This window comes from Microcaecilia unicolor, chromosome 8 (assembly GCF_901765095.1).
Source record: "Microcaecilia unicolor chromosome 8, aMicUni1.1, whole genome shotgun sequence".
In the NCBI taxonomy this organism is placed as follows: Eukaryota; Metazoa; Chordata; class Amphibia; order Gymnophiona; family Siphonopidae; genus Microcaecilia; species Microcaecilia unicolor.
The window spans coordinates 126318945-126339332 of record NC_044038.1 but is presented as its reverse complement, the minus strand read 5'-3'; positions in this window follow the sequence as shown (position 1 = coordinate 126339332).

The window sequence follows — 20388 nt, the reverse complement described above, 5'->3', positions numbered from 1 at the left end:
TCTTCATTTCTTGCTCTATATCCATAAGTAAAAGCTGGGTCCTCCGCAGACTTGACTGTCCAGTGGATCCAGCTTCTGCCTATTTTCTCCATCCATATGCAGTTTTTCTCCTCTCTTCCTTTTCCCTCATCTCATCTCCATCTGTCTTCCCTCCATCCATGTCCAGCATTTCTTCTCTCTCCCTTTCCCTCCATCCATGTCCAACAATTCTCCTCTCCCCTCCATGTCCAGCAATTTATGCTCTCTCTCTGGACCCTGCCCTCCCATCCATGCCCATCCATGTCCATCCTTGTCCCTTTCTGCCCTTCCCTCCTCCATCCATATCCAGCAATTCTCCTCTCTCCCTTCCCCTCCATTTCCAGCAATTTCTCCTCTACCTGGGCCCTGCCCTCCCATCCATGTCCATCCATGTCCCTCTCTGCCCTTCCCTCCTCCATCCATATCCAGCAATTCTCCTCTCTCCTCTCCCCTCCATTTTCAGCAATTTCTCCTCTCTCCCTGGGCCCTGTCCTCCCATCCATGTCCATCCGTGTCCCTCTCTGCCGTTCCCTCCTCCATCCATATCCAGCAATTCTCCTCCCTCCCCTCTATTTCCAGCAATTTGTCCTCTCCCTGGGCCCTGCTCTCCCATCCATGTCCATCCATGTCCCTCTCTGCCCTTCCCTCCTCCATCCATATCCAGCAATTCTCCTCTCTCCCCTCCCCTCCATTTCCAGCAATTTCTCCTCTCTCCCTGGGCCCTTCCCTCCCATACATGTCCATCCATACATGTACTATCTTTGGGTAAGATGCTTTTGCTAATAAACTATCTTATTTTATCTTTTGAATACTGGGTTTCCTCCTAATTACTGAATTTGCTACTGCCTAGACTGTAAATCTGAGAGAGCAGATACAAGGTTAGAGTAATTAAGTATCTAGAGGGGATATGCAGTTCTTTCCAGGATAGTATAGAGAGCCCTTGGCTTCCGCTGCCCAAACGGGTGAGGCAGACATAATAATATATACAACTGCTTACTTTTTAAACTGTGAAACCTCTGATAATTCAGTCATTAATGACCTATTCCTTGCCAAATCCAGAGGCTACTACTCCATCCTCATCCTCCTGGATCTATCCGCCGCTTTTGACACTGTCAATCATGACTTACTTCTTGCCACACTGTCCTCATTTGGGTTCCAGGGCTTTGTCCTCTCCTGGTTCTCCTCCTATCTCTCCCACCGCACCTTCAAAGTTCACTCTCATGGATCTTCCTCCACCCCCAACCCCTTATCTGTTGTTCCCCAGGGATCGGTCCTTGGACCCCTTCTCTTCTCAATCTACACCTCTTCCCTGGGCTCCCTGATCTCATCTCATGGTTTCCAGTATCATCTCTATGCTGATGACACCCAACTGTATCTCTCCACACCAGACATCATCGCGGAGACCCAGGCAAAGGTATCAGCCTGCTTATCCGACATGGCTGCCTGGATGTCCAACCGCCACCTGAAACTGAACATGTCCAAGACCGAGCTTATTGTCTTTCCACCAAAACTCACTTCTCCTCTTCCTCCACTTTCTATCTCAGTTGATAACACCCTCATCCTCCCCGTCTCATCTGCCCGCAACCTTGGCGTCATCTTTGACTCCTCTCTCTCCTTCTCTGCGCATATCTAGCAGATAGCCAAGACCTGTCGCTTCTTCCTCTTTAACATCAGCAAAATTCGCCCTTTCCTCTCTGAACACACCACCTGAACTCTCGTCCACGCTCTCATTACCTCTCGCCTGGACTACTGCAACTTACTCCTCACCGGCCTCCCACTTAGCCATCTATCCCCCCTTCAATCTGTTCAGAACTCTGCTGCACGTCTCATATTCCGCCAGAACCGATATACTCATATCACCCCTCTCCTCAGGTCACTTCACTGGCTTCCGATCAGATACCGCATTCAATTCAAGCTTCTCCTTCTTACCTACAAATGCACTCAGTCTGCTGCCCCTCACTATCTTTCTACCCTCATCTCCCCTTACGTTCCCGCCCGTAACCTCCGTTCACAGGATAAATCCCTCCTCTCAGTACCCTTCTCCACCACCGCCAACTCCAGGCTCCGCTCATTCTGCCTCGCCTCACCCTATGCTTGGAACAACCTTCCTGAACCCTTACGCCAAGCCCCCTCCCTGCCCGTCTTCAAGTCTTTGCTTAAAGCCCACCTCTTCAATGCTGCGTTCGGCACCTAACCCTTACCATTCAGTGAATCCAGACTGCCCCAATTTGACTGCCCCTATCAGACCGACCGTTCACTTGTCTATTAGATTGTAAGCTCTTTGAGCAGGGACTGTCTCTCTTTGTTAAATTGTACAGCGCTGCATAACCCTAGTAGCGCTCTAGAAATGTTAAGTAGTAGTAGTAGTAGTAGTATCTTGTGCACTGCTCATAGGATCTTAAGACTGTTAGTGTTGCCAGAAATCAGAGTTTTATCAGTGCCTTGCTACTTTGGAAGTTATTTTGTAATAACCCCCTCCCCCACCGTTGCTCTGCAGCAGTTACCTGGCCTTGGAGGCAGGCTTTTGTTGTAAAGCAGAGGTGTAGTAAAGTGGTTTAATACAGCATTGGAGAGGTTTCACAGCTAACACATTCTACAGTTCCTTGATTGTTTTCACCAAGTCCAGGGCAACGAAGAAGAGTTGGTTGAAAGGATCAGGTGGCTAGTGGCACTCCTTTTCTCCCTCCAACCCGGCTACCCTGCCCTGAACTACTTCCTGCATTGACCCTGAACCTACACAAACACCCTCCTTTCCCGATCCAACCCGGCCCCACCTAACTTCCCACTCCAAAAAATTAACAAGACTCCTAAGTGTCTAATGGCCTCCAGGCCCCCTTCCTCCCACACAAATCCCTGGTAATCTAGTGGTCTTCTCCATCCCCCCCCCCCAGTCCCAAAAAAGACTCCCTGGTAGTCTAGTACACCCCCCCCCCCCCCGGGTTATGGATTTGATTTAACATTTTCTGTGGTACAACCCAAGTGATTTTACATTTTATTATAAGCAGATATTTGGGGCAATGGAGGGTTAAGTGACTTGCCCAGAATCACAAGGAGCGGCAATGTGAACCAAAATCAATTCCTCAGGTTCTCAGCCCACTGTACAAACCATTATGCTACTCCACCATGTTAAATGTGTGCCACAGTCTCTGTCAAGCCTTGTCTATTCTGATGTAGTCCCTCCTCTGGTCAGGGCTCGGGAAAAGCTTTCTCACCCTGAGTAGAAAGAACCTGGCCAACAGGAGGGTTTTCTTGCTACCAAACAGTGGCATCCTGATTACAGCCACCATGTTGGAAGTGTCCCCGCCTCTGTGATATCAATGTGTACTTTGTGTAAATATTGGCACTTACTTGTGGCACACAGACAACAGTGTGCCAACACACTTGGTGGTTCAGATCAGGTTGGCACATAACTTTTTGCCAAGGTGCATGCCAATTCTGTAAAGGGCGTAGACATTTGCATGATTATTATGGCATATTTGGGTATGTTTTGGTGTGTCTTTGTATCTGCCTTCTCAGGACACCAGGCACTCTTTATAGAACTGCCTTTATAGCATTTATGTTCACAGAAGCTAAAAACATCTAGATCCAAAAGAAAGTTAACATATTTTTATAGATATTTTGCCAGATGCCAAAGAGCCATTTGTTGCTTGGAAAATTTCTTGAAAAAAATACCTAGAGCAAACATCCAGAAATGTCATTGATCCATGAAGCATAAATTTGCAGTCGACAGATAACGCTTTCGGTACACATGCAGACCCCTGGGAGAAAATGTAATAGGGACTGTGCTGCCAAAAATTTAGTCTGGCAACAAAGCTGAGCAGACAGTGTAACATACAAAGAACTAACAATTTTCTACTGCCCATTGCTCTACAGGCAACTAGCAAAGGTCTGGTCACTGAACAGAGGAGTTGCAGAGGCAGCAGCAGCAGCAGCGAGAATCTAAAGTAAAAAGTGAAGTCACTGCAGGTCCTCACTGAATAACAATTGAAAACTTAGTTCAGTGCCGCCTTGCAGCTGCAAAAAACCTGGAAAAAGAGAGAACGGGCCATATTACTATACCCTCTGCTGTGAATTTACAACATCCTCATAATTACAGCTTGTTTTTTTTTTGTTCATGAAGTTTTATTAATTTTATAAATTAATACAAATATTATCAACAGTATAACCACTGAAAAACTACATAAGGAGAATCTAAAGTGAAATACAACCACAGAGGTGTAGTACAATAGCAAAATATGATGACAATAGCTCACATTGAAAAGATCACAATGAAATAAATACAAAAATGGTAAACAAAATTAGTTTGCCTCAGGCTTAGTATCGATAACACACAAACTAAAAATTATAAATTAGGCTAAGTACATCTTCACCGAGATTTCTTTCAGTTCCTCCACATCATCACCCTTGAAAACTATTTCTGGTACAGGCAGATCTCTTAGATCTTCTTCTGTAAAGACAGAAGCAAAGAATTCATTCAGTTTCTCCGCTATGGTCTTGTCCTCCCTGAGCACCCCTTTTGCTCCTTCATGATCTAACGGTCCCACGGATTCCCTCGCAGGCTTTCTGCTTCTGATATACCTGAAAAAGTTGTTACTGTGAGTTTTAGCCTCTGCGGCAAGTTTCTCTTTATATTCTCTTTTAGACTTCTTTATTAATGCTTTGCATCTGACTTGCCAGTGCTTATGTTGCTTCTTATTTTGGGGCCTTTTTTCATTCTTTGAAGGATAATCTTTTAGTTGTAATGGCCTCTTTTACGTCACATTTTAACCATGCTTGCTGATGTTTTCTCTTCTTTCCACCTTTTCAAATACGTGAAATGCATCTGGACTGGGCTTCCAAGATGGTATTTTTGAATAATGTCCACACCTGATTAGAGGCATATTTTCAAAGCACTTAGACTTAACCTATGGAATTTTGTGAGTCTAAGTGCTTTGAAAATGAGCCTCTAGCAGCGGCATAATCGAAAGAGAAGGACGCTCATCTTCCAACACAAATTGGGAGATGGGTGTCCTTCTCTCAGGGTCGCCCAAATCAGCATAATCGAAAGCCGATTTTGGACGTCCTCAACTGCTTTCCATTGCGGTGATGACCAAAGTTCACGGGGGTGTGTCGGTGGTGTACCGAAGGCGGGACGGGGGCGTGGTTAAGAGATGGGCGTCCTCGGCCAATAATGGAAAAAAGAAGGGCGTCCCTCACGAGCATTTGGCCGACTTTACTTGGTCCAATTTTTTTCACAACAAAGCCTCTAAAAGGTGCCCGAACTGACCAGATGACCACCGGAGGGAATCGGGGATCACCTCCCCTTACTCCCCCAGAGGTCACCAACCCCCTCCCACCCCCCCAAAAAATGTAAAAACATTTTTTCCAGCCTCAAATGTCATACCCAGCTCCATCGCAGCAGTAAGCAGGTCCCTGGAGCAGTTTTTAGTGGGTACTGCAGTGCACTTCAGGCAGGCGGACCCAGACCCATCCTCCCCCTACCTGTTACACTTGTGGTGGTAAATGGGAGCCCTCCAAAACTCACCTGAAACCCACTGTAACCACATCTAGGTGCTTCCTTTACCCTTTAAGGGCTATGGTAGTGTTGTACAGTTGTGGGTAGTGAGTTTTTTTTTTTGGGGGGGGGGGAGGTTGGGGGGCTCAGTACACAAGGTAAGGGAGCTATGCACCTGGGAGCAATTTCTGAAGTCCACTGCAGTGCCCCCCTAGGGTGCCCGTTTGGTGTCCTGGCATGTGAGGGGGACCAGTGCACTATGAATGCTGGCTCCTCCTATGACCAAATGACTTGCATTTGGTCGTTTTTGAGATGGGCATCCTTGGTTTCCATTATCGGCAAAAACCGAGGTCGCCCATCTCTAAGTACAACCATCTCAACATTTAGGTCGACCATCTCTTAGGACGACCTAAATGTTGAGATTTGGGCATCCCCGACCGTATTATCAAAACGAAAGATGAGTGGAGGAGTGGCCTAGTGGTTAGGGTGGTGGACTTTGGTCCTGAGGAACTGAGTTCAATTCCCACTTCAGGCACAGGCAGCTCCTTGTGACTCTGGGCAAGTCACTTAACCCTCCATTGCCCCAGGTACAAATAAGTACCTGTATACAATATGTAAGCTGCTTTGAGCCTGCCATGAGTGGGAAAGCGCAGGGTACAAATGTAACAAAACAAAAAAAAAACACCCATCTTGTTTCAATAATACAGGATGTTCCACCCCTTCACAGGGACATTCTTAGAGATGGGCATCCCTGTTCAAAAATGCCCCTCCACATGTCCTAATCTTTGCAGCCGATCCTTTTAGTTTCTTTTTAACAATTTTCCTCATTTTATTGTAGTTGCCCTTTCAAAAATTAAATGCAGCTACAGTAGATTTCCTTTGTGGTTCATCCCAGATAGTAGCTCAAACTTGATCATGTTATGATCACTGTTTCCCAGTGGATCCAACACCGCCACCTCTCGCGCTATTCCCTGACCACCACCAAGGACCAGATCCAAAATGGCTCCCCCTATTGTCGGTTCCTGGACCAGCTGCTCTAAGAAGCAATCATTTATTATATCTCGAAATTTTATCTCCCTGGCACTCCCTGATGTAACATTTATCCAGTCAATATCGGGGTAATTGAAATCACCCATTATTATAGCGTTGCCCAATTTGCCAGCTTTCCTAATCTCTGTGAACATTTCTTCATCCGTCTTTTCATTCTGTCCTGGTGGACGGTAGTTCAGCCCTATAAGAATACTCCTTCCACAGCAATCAAACAAGCAGCAAACAGAGTGGAGGAATGTTCCAAAGAACGAACAGAAGTCCAATATCTTCTAAAAAGTTTATTCTCCTTATAAGATCACGTAAGTCACCTGGACCCAACACGGTCTGCATTTTGGCTGTTATGCCTTCCTCAGGGGTCATTGCTCAGGATGTGTGATCATAGGTAACTAGGGGAGAATAGTTAATCAGGAGTGAAATGAAAATCATAATCCCAAGAGGTGTAATCTGATTGTGTCACTTATTGGTTAAAGGTGGTTGCACAGCTCTCTCCAAAACCCCATGCAGGGCTAGAGTAGGTGAAGGCTGAGCCCCGCATGGGGTTTTGGAGAGAGCTGTGCAACCACCTTTAACCAATAAGTGATTCCCTGAGTGAGGATTGGGGGTGGGCCTCTGAAATAATGCAGCCAGACAAAGGGATATAAATGAAAACAAGTGTTTATTTAATTGGATCCTGAGGCCAAGGAACACAGAGAAAACACCTCTGCAGTTCAATAAGTAGTCTTAAGCAGGCCTCAGACTGGCAAGACCTGAACACAGTCTGTGGCTAGTAGAGCGGCCATGCCCCAAACACAGCCTGTGATTCTTTCTCTATTCTTCTCCAAGTACTAGGGTCTGACTCCAGCCAGACCCCAGAGCAAGGCTTGTCAGTCTCAAACAAGAAGCAAAAGCAGCAGGTCACAATTCTTAATCATAGTTTGTGGTGCTGTACCCTGGGGCTTTGACTCCTTCTCTCTGGGCCTCTTTAACCTCAGTCAGGCCCTGTCTTACAGTATATACTTTCTGGTCTAGGCTTTATCCCTCCTCCCAGCTCACTTCCTCCCACTAGTGCTCTTAAGGTGGCTCAGGCTGTCTATGGCAGTGTTTCCTAAGTCTGGTCCTGGAGTACACCTTGCCAGTCAGGTTTTCAGGTTATCTACATTGAATATGCATGAAAGAGATATGCATACAATAGAGGCAGTGTATGCAAATCAAGTTCAGGCATAATCATTGCAGATATCCTGAAAACCTGACTAGCAAGGCGTACTCCAGGACTGGACTAGGGAAACACTGGTCTATGGGACTATTCTTATGGGTGAGGGGCAGAGTTATATAAACTCAATCACAAGGGGGAAAAATCATTCAGAATACTGTAGGAAGATGACACACAATGTTCTAACAAAGAAGTAAAAAGCGGGACCAATTTCCACACCTCAAAAGATAGCAACAAAACAGTGGAGATGACCAAAAGTGTGCAGCCAGAAAAGCCTTCAAAAGATCCTTTGTTGGAAACTACTCGGATCAAATTTATTGAAAAGCACATTTCTATTTAAGGGACTTGATATGGGCAGTGTTCAGCTATGCTGCCTGCATCAGGAGTCCAGAATAAGGTTTGTCCAAATGTTCATCTGTGGACCTTCCCCCACATGCTTCCAGGCTGGAGACTCTTAGACCTTGTAATCCTTTAAGGAAACCTATAACTGAATGGATTCCACATAAAGAGGGGGAAGAATCATTCAGAATACCATATGAAGATGGTACCACAAATGTTCTACTCCCATTTACATGTGTGTATATTATGTTGTGTACATATTAAGCTCTGTGGTATTATAGACTACTACTTCCTGCATTTTTTTAGTTCTTCTGCTACTGGCCCCTTTGGACACAAATGCCTTGCTCCCACTGACTTATGGGTCTTTCCTGTTGGCTCAGACTCAGGCACATTTGCTTTCTGGGTAACTCTTGTCCTCCGTCCCTCATATGCTTTCAAGACAGAAGAAAGAAGCAGAAGGTTCCACCTGGTTCCTGTAAGCAGCCCCAGCTGATCTCGCCTCCCCTCAGCAAAGTACTTCCCTTTTTACCAGAGTGTATGATTAAGTGTACCACTGCTTGCACATTGTATGTACTCCAAAATCTCCAATATGGCAGCAATTCAGTGTGATTTAATCTGTTTTCTCTCACCGCTTTCTACAGACTACAGTAAATGCCTGTTAATTTTCTACCTGTGAAATAAAAAAAACTGTTGGAAGTTAGACAGCAGCCCATTAGAGGAACCCAAGTAATGCTTAAAGTCAATTCTCTCCAAATACTTGATCTGCTCAACTCTGTACTTATAACCATACTTCAAACAGAAAACAAAGGAAATCAACAACTGTATAACATGAGAGCTACACTTTGGCCTCTTGCCACTCCGGCACATCCACACTTCCCCACCTGATGACTTTCTGAGACACCATAACCTCTCCTCACCATTGGTAGCTTCTACCTTCAAGGAGAACTCAGTTCTGAAATCTTTTTTTTTTTTATTTTTTTTTTAAATTTTATATTTATTAGTTTCAACTTTTAAACAAGTATTACACTTGAAACAGTAAAGGTACATTTGTCTGAAATAAGACATCTTTAAATAAAGAAAAAGCAAAATATTTAACAAAGTACACTCTAGTCCACCATACAGATCCAAGATTAACAATGCGGAGATTTTACCAATTATTACAATAAGAAATTAAGACAGGTCGCTTTGGTATCCATTTACAAATTCAATGCTTAACCTCTAAGACCTTCTAGCTGAGATAAATTCAGAAAGCTGTATAGATTCAAAAAAAACATACTTAACCGACTGATAACAAATTATACACTTGCAAGGATAACGTAAAAGAAATGTAGCTCCTAACTGGAGAACACCTGGCTTTAACAAGAGAAATTGTCTTCGTTTTTTTTGAGTGTCTCTAGACACATCAGGAAATATAAGTTCTGAAATCTTTAACAACGCACATTTAAAACTGATAAAGAGCGCTAAACCTGTCTGACTTAAACTAGCTCTAAAAGCTATCACTATGAAGTGGCTCACGTTGATTTGCATAGCCCTCTTGAGCACGTCGGGCAGCAGGCTATCAGATAACTATCCCCGTAATCTGTAATCAGTCTAGAAAACCATGTACTAAGAAACACCCTAATTGTAATGTCAGATAACTGCTAGACAATGCCAATATATACAGTCAGAATATTACTATGGTTGAGGACCAGAACAAAATGGCTAACATTCGGCTTAAAAAAACCCTTGCTACCTTTTGCAATTAACCAAACAACTCTCCCCTTTGGAACACAAGACTCAACTCGTTTCTGTCCCAGCCATCTATATCAACACTAGATCTGTGGGGAACAAGGCTCTCTTACTCAGGGATCTGCTAGAATCTTCAGATCTGGGCTTTCTGTTTATCTCAGAAACAAGGCTCACAGAAGTTGATAGTCAGATACTGCCCCGCATCTATCCACCTGGTTATGGTATTCTTCATTCTCCAAGACAGGGTAAAAAAGGAGGCAAACTTGCTCTTGTCTTTAAGAGTTTTTTTTTACACGTCTTTAGTTAGTTCTGGGATTTTTCCTGAACTGGAAACTATGCAAACTCTGCAATGATTCAAATGAGGCACATCAAATCGGCGTACTCATTTACCAACCTCCGGGAGCATGGTCCAAGGCAGGACCACTACATGTAGAGATTACTTCCTCTGCCATGTCACAATTCTCAAGGAGTTTCTTCCAGACAGACTTAAACCTCGGGATGTTTATAACTATGGGAAAAGGGTTGTACACTATGGCAAGCATTTTTAACTAGTTGCCGTTGTGTACAACCCTTTTCCCATACTTATAAATCGAAATTTTCTCTAGAAATAGGCATTTTTCCCCATAGTTTTAAACTGAAACCTTTTCTAGAAGTAGAAACTAAACAGCCAAAAACTCTTGTTCTAAAAGGCAGTTATTTTCTGTTCCTTGGCTGCTGGAGAGGTAGCACATCCAGCAACCCCAACCTGCTACACAACAACACCAAGAACGTAATGGACTCACCTTAACTCTCCCTCTTCCTACCTAATGTTTCCCCAAAGTATCTACTATATATGACAAAAAAAAACAAAAAGGCACACAACTGCTTACAAAACAGTAGATAAAAAACAACAAAGCAGTGATATGCATATCAGTTCAGTTGGAAGTAGCAGATAAATGGAACTACTAGTGTGTATGATATATTTACATACACTTTTGATAGTTTATACCCCTGACGCAGCCTGAGGGCGAAACGTGGCCACGTCGGGTATTGTTCCAATAAATGCATTTGATTCCACTGCTTTGTTGTTTTTTATCTACTATATATGAACCATATTCTACCACAATCACACCTTGTACTTGTGCATACTTTGTATTTGTTCAGACCGGAACTGGCGAATGCCGCTACGGTACTATGTAAGCCACACTGAGCCTGCAAATAGGTGGGAAAATGTGGGATACAAATGTAACAAATAAATAAATAAAGTGTTAATTGGGGAGAGATTAGTAAGCTCAACTCAAGAGACAAACCTTGGGGGTTGGTGTCAGAGGATATGAAGGTGAAGAAACAATGTGACAAGTAGAGAATGACACGCGGACAAAGTTTGTCCCCACCCCACCCCCGTCCCCGCAGGTTCTGCCTTCGTCCCCACCCATCCCCGCAGGTTCTGTCTTCGTCTCCACCTGTCCCCACAGGCCCTGTCTCAATTTTCAGTTTTGGAGGCCGTATCTGGCTAAAGATGTAAAAAGACTGGAAGCGGTGCAAAAAAAAGCTACGAAAATGGTATGGGATTTGTGTTGCAAACCATTCGAGAGACTTGCCGACCTGAATATGTATACCTTGGAGGACAGGAGAAACAGGGGTGACATGATACAGACGTTCAAATATTTGAAAGGTATTAATCCGCATATGAACCTTTTCCGGAGATGGGAAGGTGGTAGAACTAAAGGTTGCAGGGGGGCAGACTCAGGAGTAATGTCAGGAAGTATTTTTTCACGGAGAGGGTGGTGGATACGTGGAATGCCCTCCCGTGGGAGGTGGTGGAGATAAAAATGGTAATGGAATTCAAACATGCGTGGAATAAACACAAAGGAATCCTGTTTAGTAGGAATGGATCTATGGAATTTTAGCGGACATTGGGTGGCGACGCTGGTATTTGGAGAAAAAAAAACGGTGCAGGGCGGACTTCTACGGTCTGTGCCCTGAGAAAGGCAGGGACTAATCAAACTCAGATATACATATAAAGTATTACATACCATGTAAAATGAGTTTATCTTGTTGGGCAGACTGGATGGACTGTTCAAGTCTTTATCTGCTGTCATTTACTATGTTACTATCCTGCTTATTTTCGAAAGAGAAGGCCGGCCATCTTCCGACACAAATCGGGAGATGGCCGGCCATCTCTCAAGTCCTGCAAAATCGGCATAATCAAAAGCCGATTTTGGCCGGCCTCGACTGCAGTCCGTCACGGAGCCGGCCAAAATTCAAGGGGGCATGTCGGCAAGGTACAGAAGGCGGGACTGGGGCAATGCTTAAGAGATGGCCGGCTTCGCCCGATAATGGAAAAAAGAAAGCCGGCCCTGACGAGCATTTGGACGACTTTACTTGGTCCCTTTTTGTTCACGACCAAGCCTCAAAAAGGTGCCCCAACTGACCAGATGACCACCGGAGGGAATGGGGGATCACCTCCCCTTACTCCCCTAGTGGTCACCAACCCCCTCCCACCCAAAAAATAAAAATAAAAAACATTTTTTTGTCAGCCTCTATGCCAGCCTCAAATGCATACCCAGCTCCATGAAAGCAGTATGCAGGTCCCTGGAGCATTTTTAGTGGGTGCAGTGCACTTCAGGCAGGTGGACCCAGGCCAATCCCCCCCTACCTGTTACACTTGTGGTGGTAAATGAGAGCCCTCCAAACCCCCCCAAACCTACTGTACCCACATGTGGCTGCAGGTCTCTTATGATTTTTCTTAATTTTTCTAGCTCTGGGTTGTATGTCACTATAAGGGGGATTCTGTCTGTGCCCTCCTGTCACCATACATATACACTGTCACTGAAATGCTTTGACGTTTCACTCATATATACTCTCATCTACCAATACTTGCTTATTTCCGATCTGACGAAGAAGGGCAACCTTTGAAAGTTAATCAAGAAATGTATTAAGTTATGTCCAATAAAAAAGGTATCATCTTATTTTCTTTTCCATGTTTTATTTTGTTTTATTTCTATTGATTACCTTTAAAAGTGGACTAACACGGCAACCACACCTCTGTGGCTCTTAGGTAGAAAGCTCAAATCCAGATCCTGTAGGGTAGCATTTTCTGAAATGCTACCCATTTCACGTGCAGGGCCCAAGAGACAGGCAGAGCTCCGGAGTCTCAATGCGTGGATGAGACGATGGTGCAGGGAGGAGGGTTTCAGATTTGTTAGGAACTGGGCAACATTCTTGGGAAGGGGGAGCCTATTCCGAAAGGATGGGCTCCACCTTAACCAGGGTGGGACCAGGCTGTTGGCATCAGCATTTAAAAAGGAGATAGAGCAGCTTTTAAACTAGAAACGGGCGGAAGGCCGACAGTCGCTCAAAAGCGCATGGTTTGGGATAAGGTATCTTTCAAAGATATCACCAAAACAGGAAAGATAGGGTATCCTGATAGTGAGGTTGCAAAAGAGACCGTAGTAGATCAGGTGTCCTTAAATAAAAATAAAAATCAGACAAAAGATTGCAAATTAACAGAAACATAGAAACATGACGGCATATAAAGGCCATATGACCCATCCAATCTGCCCATCCTCTGTAACCCCTAATTCTTCCTGTTCCTAAGCGATCCCACATGCTTATTCCATGCCTTTTTAAATTCTGGAACAGTCCTAGACTCCACCACCTCCATCGGGAGGCCATTCCATGCCTCCACCACCCTTTCTGTGAAATAATAGTTCCTTAGGTTACTCCTAAGCCTATTCCCTCTTAACTTTGTCATATGCCCCCTCATTCCAGAGCTCTCCTTCATTTGAAAAAGGCTCCCTTCCTGTATATAAATGCCCTTGAGATATTTAAACGTTTCTATCATGTCTCCTCTCTCTCTCCTCTCTTCCAGTGTATACATGATGAGGTTCATAAGCCTGTCCCTATAATTTTTGCATTCAAAACCATTTACTAATTTCGTAGGAAATTAGGGGTGCAAACAAACTGGGCAACACAATAATAATGGGTGATTTCAATTACCCCGATATTGACTGGGTAAATGTAATATCAGGGCATGCTAGGGAGGTAAAATTCCTTGAAGAAATCAAGAACTGCTTTATGGAGCAGCTGGTACAAGAGCCAATGAGAGAAGAAAAAATTCTAGACCTGGTCCTTAGTGGAGCGCATGGTCTGGTGTGGGAGGTAATGGTGCTGGGGCCGCTTGATAACAGTGATCATAATACAATCGGATTTGATATTAGCGTTGAAGTAAATATACATAGGAAATCAAATACGTTAGCGTTTAACTTTAAAAAAGGAGACTATGATAAAATGAGAAGGTGAAAAAAACAATTAGAGGAGCGGCTGTGAGGGTCAAAAATTTACATCAGGTGTGGATGCTGTTCAAAAATACCATCCTGGAAGCTCAGGCCAAATATATTCCGCCTATTAAAAAAGGAGGACGGAAGACCAAACGACAGCTGGCGTGGTTAAAAAGTGAGGTGAAGGAAGCTATTAGAGCTAAAAGAAAATCCTTCAGAAAATGGAAGAAGGAACCGACTGAAAATAATAAGAAACAGCATGAGGAATGTCAAGTCAAATGCAAAGTGCTGACAAGGAAGGCTAAGAGGGACTTCGAAAAAAAGATTGTGTTGGAGGCAAAAACACATAGTAAAATTTTTTTTAGGTATATTAAAAGCAGGAAGCCGGCAAAAGAATCGGTTGGACTGCTAGATGACCGAGGAGTAAAAGGGGCGATCAGGTAAGACAAAGCCGTAGCAGAGAGATTAAATGAATGCTTTGCTTCAGTCTTCACCGAGGAAGATTTGGGTGGGATACCGGTGCCAGAAATGTTATTCGAAGCAGATGAGTTGGAGAAACTTAATGAATTCTCTTTAAACCTGGAGGATGTAATGGGGCAGTTCTACAAACTGTAGAGTAGCAAATCTCCTGGACCGGATGGTATTCATCCCAGAGTACTGATAGAACTGAAAAATGAGCTTGCAGAGCTATTGTTAGTAATATGCAATTTATCCTTAAAATTGAGCGTGGTACCGGAAGATTGGAGGGTGACCAATGTAACGCCGATTTTTAAAAAAGGTTCCAGAGGAGATCCGGGGAATTATAGACCAGTGGGTCTGACGCCGGTGCTGGGCAAAATGGTAGAGACTATTATTAAGAACAAAATTACAGAGCATATTCAAAAGCATGGATTAATGAGACAAAGTCAACATGGATTTAGTGAAGGCAAATCTTGCCTCACCAATCTACTACATTTCTTTGAAGGGGAGAACAAACGTGTATAAAGGGGAGCCGGTTGATATTGTGTATCTGGATTTTCAGAAGGCGTTTGACAAAGTACTCATGAAAGACTCCAGAGGAAATTGGAGAGTCATGAGATAGGAGGAAGTGTTCTATTGTGGATTAAAAACTGGCTAAAAGATAGAAAACAGAGAGTAGGGTTAAATGGTCAGTATTCTCAATGAAAAAGGGTAGTTAGTGGGGTTCCCCAGGGGTCTATGCTCGGACTAACTACTGAGGCAATTAAATTTGCTGATGACACAAAGTCGTTAAATCGCGGGAGGATTGTGAAAAATTAGAAGAGGACCTTATGAGACTGGGAGACTGGGCATCTAAATGGCAGATGACGTTTAATGTGAGCAAGTGCAAAGTGATGCATTTGGGAAAGAGGAACCTGATTTATAGCTACGTCATGCAAGGTTAGAAGTCACAGACCAAGAAAGGGATCTAGGTGTCGTCATTGATGATACATTGAAACCTTCTGCTCAGTGTGCTGCTGCAGCTAAGAAAGCAAATAGAATGTTAGGTATTATTTCGAAAGAAATGGAAAACAAAAATGAGGATGTTATAATGCCTTTGTAACGCTCCATGGTGCAACTGCACCTCGAATATTGTGTTGAATTCTGGTTGCTGCATCTCAAAAAAGATATAGTGAAATTTGACAAGGTGCAGAGAAGGGCGATGAAAATGATAAAGGGGACTGAACGACTTCCCTATGAGGAAAGGCTAAAGCGGCTAGGGCTCTTCAGCTTGGAGAAAAGGTGCCTGAGGGGAGATATGATAGAGGTCTATAAAATAATGAGTGGAGTGGAATGAGTAGATGTGAAGCATCTGTTTATGCTTTCTAAAAATACTAGGACTAGGGGGCATGCGATGAAACTACAGTGTAGTAAATTTAAAACAAATAAGAGAAAAAGTTTCTTCAACACGTAATTAAACTCTGGAATTCGTTGCCAGAGAACGTAGTGAAGGCGGTTAGCTTGGCAGAGTTAAAAAAGGGGTTGGACAGTTTCCTAAAGGACAAGTCCATAGACAGTTACTAAATGGACTTGGGAAAAATTCACAATTTTGGGAATAACATGTATAAAATGTTTGTACGTTTAGGTAGCTTGCCAGGTGCCTTTGACCTGGTTTGGCCGCTGTCGGGGACAGGATGCTGGGCTCGATGGACCTTTGGCCTTTTCCCAGTATGGCATTACTTATGTCATCAGTATAAAAAGACTTTTTAAGTAAAGATACTTACATTTTAATACTCTAGAAGTAAAAGTATTCAACAGCTCATGTAAAATGCCAAACCAAGATACAACTTTTGAATTCAGTGAGGGTTGTTCTAAAAAATCAGAGGAAACATTTTTATTATAAACCAAAATAGCAGTCATAACTTAAACAGGTAAGTTATTTATACCATATCCTTGCATTGATTCCTGAGTTGAAATTTACTGCAGAATTTAAAGTTGACCCAATCACAACTACTTAGCACAAATCTTTGTCTCAAGCTTCAGGTAAGAGTGCATCCTTGACAAACAGTTGCAGATGGGGTATCAGTGACATTTTCATAGAGTTGGCATTCTTCTCATTTCACTCAAGCTCATACTACTTCAACAATCAGCAAAGCAAAACCCCCACAATTTTTGCATTAAAATAATCAGAAGAATGTGGTCAGGTCAGGAGAGATTACTGTGGGGAATGGAGGAATGGAGATGGAAAGAGAGACTGAGAGACAGAGGGGGAGGTCCTGATAACTTGTACCACTCCTCTAACACATACATCAGAGCCTCCATCACCCACCATCTTCACTCACCTCTACCCTCCACTCTGGGGCTACTGGAAGAATACATCTGCCAGTTGCTGAGTTATAAATTCATTCTTAATTTGCCCCGCATTACAGTCTTATTATAATTCAGTCCTCAGAAATGTCTGTAGTAAATCATGTTAAAAAATCAGGAATTAATGAGATGAGTTTAGTGCATGCATAAATAGCCAAGTTAACGCTAGATTCACTAATGAATGAAACACAGACTGTGCAGGCATGTATTAATGGGTATGATGGACCATTGCTTATGACCTGCTCTAAAAGCCTGGGGGAACCCAGTGACACTTGAATGAGTGCATGGAATCTAAAGAGTTAATGGATTCTGTTTTGTCCTGAAGCAGCCATTCAGAGAAACTAGTCGACTGGATCTAATCTTCCATTTCCATTTATTTATATCCCATATTATCCAAATCAAAATAACAGGATCCATGAAACATGGTTTACATAGAGGGGCATAATCGAACGGGGTGCCCAAGTTTTCCTGAGGGCGTCCTCGCAGGACGTCCCCGCGAAAGGGTGGGGAAACCCGTATTATCGAAACAAGATGGGCGTCCATCTTTCGTTTCAATAATACGGTCGGGGATGCCCAAATCTCAACATTTAGGTCGACCTTAGAGATGGTCGTCCCTGGTTTTCGGCGATAATGGAAACCGAGGATGCCCATCTCAAAAATCCAACTCATTTGGTTGTGGGAGGAGCCAGTATTCGTAGTGCACTGGTCCCTCTGACATGCCAGAACACCAACCGGGCACCCTAGGGGGCACTGCAGTGGACTAACTGATGCACTAACTGAATGGAAAAAGCCCTTCCCTTACCGATCCCTTAGCGATTCGGAAAGGAACAGGCATGCATGAAGGAAATCGCATGCAAATGAGCTGCTCACTGTTAGCACATTTGCACACAATTTCCTTCCTAAGGAGGGGAAGCCAGTGCAGAGCAGCCAAGCATTATGCGTGGCTGCTCTGCGCATGCCAAAGATGGCTTCATACAAGCAGACAAGCTGCGTGTATAATAGCCATCTACAACCTTAAATAAATTGCCATGTACAACCTTAGAAAAGTACAAGTCCAGGTGAAAATGTCCAAGTGCTTGTCAGGAACTTCTTTTTTTTTTAGAGTATGGGTGAAAGACGCTATGCCTCGGTCCCTGTGACGGCAATTGAGGACGTCCAAAATATGGATGTTTCTATGAGAACAATGTCCATGCCTTTACTATGCCTCTGACACCCCCTTTATTTATTTGGATTACAAGTAGCAGTAGTGGGATTTGAACTGGCCACCTCTGGATTACAAGACCAGTGCTCTAACCACTAGGCCACTCCTCCAATTCACTCCACACCCTTGAAATTTGGCCGTCCCTGTGGGGGGGGGGGGGCAGTTCAGGACGTCCAAAATGTTTTAAAGAAGGACGTCCATGCCTTTGCTATGCCTCCGCTGACACACACATACCTCCCCCCAGGGACCTGCATATTGCTGCAGTGGACCTGAGTATGATATTTCAAGCTGGTAAAAAAGTTTTTAAAGTTGTTTTTTTCGGGGTGGAAGGTGGTTAGTGACCACTGGGGGAGTCAGGGGAGGTCATCCACGATTCCCTTCGGTGGTCATCTGGTCAGTCTGGGCACCTTTTTGAGGCTTCGTTGTAAGAAAAAAATGGACCAAGTAAAGTCGCCCAAGTGCTCGTCAGGGACGCCCTTCTTTTTTCCACATATCAATTTCATTGTAACAGTGAGGCTAACAGTCAACAGGTTAGGTTAATGGCGAAATTAGGAGCTATTGTAACGAAGAGACTGTGTAGCCATGTGTTCTGTGTGGAGCAGGAATCAGGGAAGTGACACTGCAGATTTTGTTGAAGAGTAGATAGGAACTGTGATCGGGGGTGAGTGATCATTTATTTGAAGAATTTTGAGAAGAGGTATGATTTTAGCGTTTTGCGAAATGTGAGGTAGTTGGTTAGCTTCCTAATGTTTTAAGGTAGGGTGTTCTATGACTGGATTGTGAGGTAGGAGAACCTTGTGTGTTATATTCCTAGTCTTTTTACCACCACCCCAAAATAATTAATGTATCAGTCAATCTAAATTGGAGTGATAAAAGACCAGGAAGGCCACGTCTGAGAAAAGCAATTTAGTTTATTTTCCAAAGTACAAATACAATCAATAGTTTCTCATGGGAGAACAGCGTTGCTACACATAAGTGTTATCTGCCACTGTCTCTCCGAAGTAATGCACAGCTTCAACTGTTTATATGCCTTTATTTTAAACAATGCTTCACATAGTTTTAATAAATTATCTTCTTCAAAGATCATTCTGTTTTCTTTCAACACCATCTGCTTCCCTTCTTGTTGCTAAACCACATTTTTCTGTCTATCTGTAATTGCTTTCTTCCCACACTTTCTTGCATGCAAGAATGTCTTATCAGATCATGAGTCTCTGGCTCACACAGCTTTTGCCTTTTTGCCCTGTTTAGGGTGTTCTTTCGCTCTGTTTCAAGGTGCACACCTGTGCTCAATATCTACATCTCCCCTCTTGAAGGCTTTCAAAATAAGGGCTTCACTTGTTTTGAACCCTTGCTGTAGTCCCATCTGTTTCAGAGGGGAGCAATAAGCTCTTTTTCAGATGCATGTTAAACTTAGGGAGATCAATGAGTCACAGTGTCAACTCCTTTTTACAGGGATCGGGCTATAGGTGACAAGAAAAAGTGACAAGAACGAGCAGCGACATCTCCTATCGTCGCGGCACACTGTGGAGAGTAACGGCCGGCGTCCTCCCCCACCACTGGTCACCGCTGGACGGGTAGAAGTGGCCCCGATCCTCACTGCGCCCGTCCAAGTCATGAGGTGAGACGATACCGCGGAAGTGCCGCACACACGGTGGCAAAGACGGTGGAAGGCAGGTGCGCAGGGCAGATCGCAACAACATCATGAGAGCCACACCACGAGGGAGCGAAAGGATCAAGCCCAGTCGGACCTGTTTCCCCACACAAGCCAAATGGCTGCGCCGGAATCAGCCTACCCACGTCCCTGGGGGAGGTATATTGCGGGCGAACCACCCGTACCGAGATTTCATTAATAAGAGTGAGAATGGATGCGAGACCTCATAGACTGTGACGCCACAATAGATGAGCCACGAGAGACCCGTCTGCGGAGAACAAAAGCAGCCCACTGCATAGTCAGTATGCTTTCCCAGCACCAGAGCGACCATTGACTTTGAGTAATTTATCCTTTTCACCCACCAACAAAAATCTCCCAAAGCCTCCCACACTCTCCCTCTGACCAGCAGCACTGTGCCCAGAACCACAGAGCCTCAAGCCCTATGACGTCACTCTTGATCATTGGATTGTGAATTATCTACCTACCTCCAAATTGAAATCAAAATGAATATATTCAAATCACTCCTAGCAATTTACTCCCTATCACTGTTTCAACTAACATTTTCCATCCCACCCACAGAAAACAATATCATACACATCTTACAGAATTACCAAAGACTGATCAAACACTCCACATCTCACCAAACCGACA